The following is a 627-nucleotide window of genomic DNA, read 5'->3' on the forward strand; positions in this document are numbered from 1 at the left end:
GCTAGCGGAGCACTGTGATCCGTGCCCGGAACAAACATATAGAAATCGTTTTAATACCAAAATTATGAGTGTGTTGAACGTAATGGCTTGGTGGCTGGCCTGAGCCATTTGTCATAGTAGCACATCCTAGATCGATAATAAAAAATCATCAATAAATTAGCTGTCCACTGGATTACCGTTTACCGTGATTTCCCAGGAAGGGGGTAAAGGGGATCGGAAACCATTGATCGGCAACTGAATGACACCATTACCGTGAATACGAATTATGCTGATTTCTCTGGGTTTGAAAAATGAATCTAAAACATTGATAACATAGATGCAGTTGTTTTTAGATATTTTGATGCGTAAATGTTAAGTGTTATACCTTGAAAGGAACAATATGTGATTTGAAGGTCACAGGATAAGGAGGTGTGCAGCAGCTATGAGTCATGGCTGGGAGAAAGGGGAGGGGTGGGGGTCTCTCAGGGGGGGGGGCACAAGCTGAGACAAAACACAGCACAGAGACCACACAAGCCCGAACAGAGTCCACCTCTACAGCCAACGCAAGAGATTTAGCTCAGCCTCCCCGAGAATCACCAGCGAAACATGCATGCCAAGCAGGCGAAAAGGATTATTTCTCAGTATCAG

This window comes from Gadus chalcogrammus, chromosome 5 (assembly GCF_026213295.1).
Source record: "Gadus chalcogrammus isolate NIFS_2021 chromosome 5, NIFS_Gcha_1.0, whole genome shotgun sequence".
NCBI lineage: Eukaryota > Metazoa > Chordata > Actinopteri > Gadiformes > Gadidae > Gadus > Gadus chalcogrammus.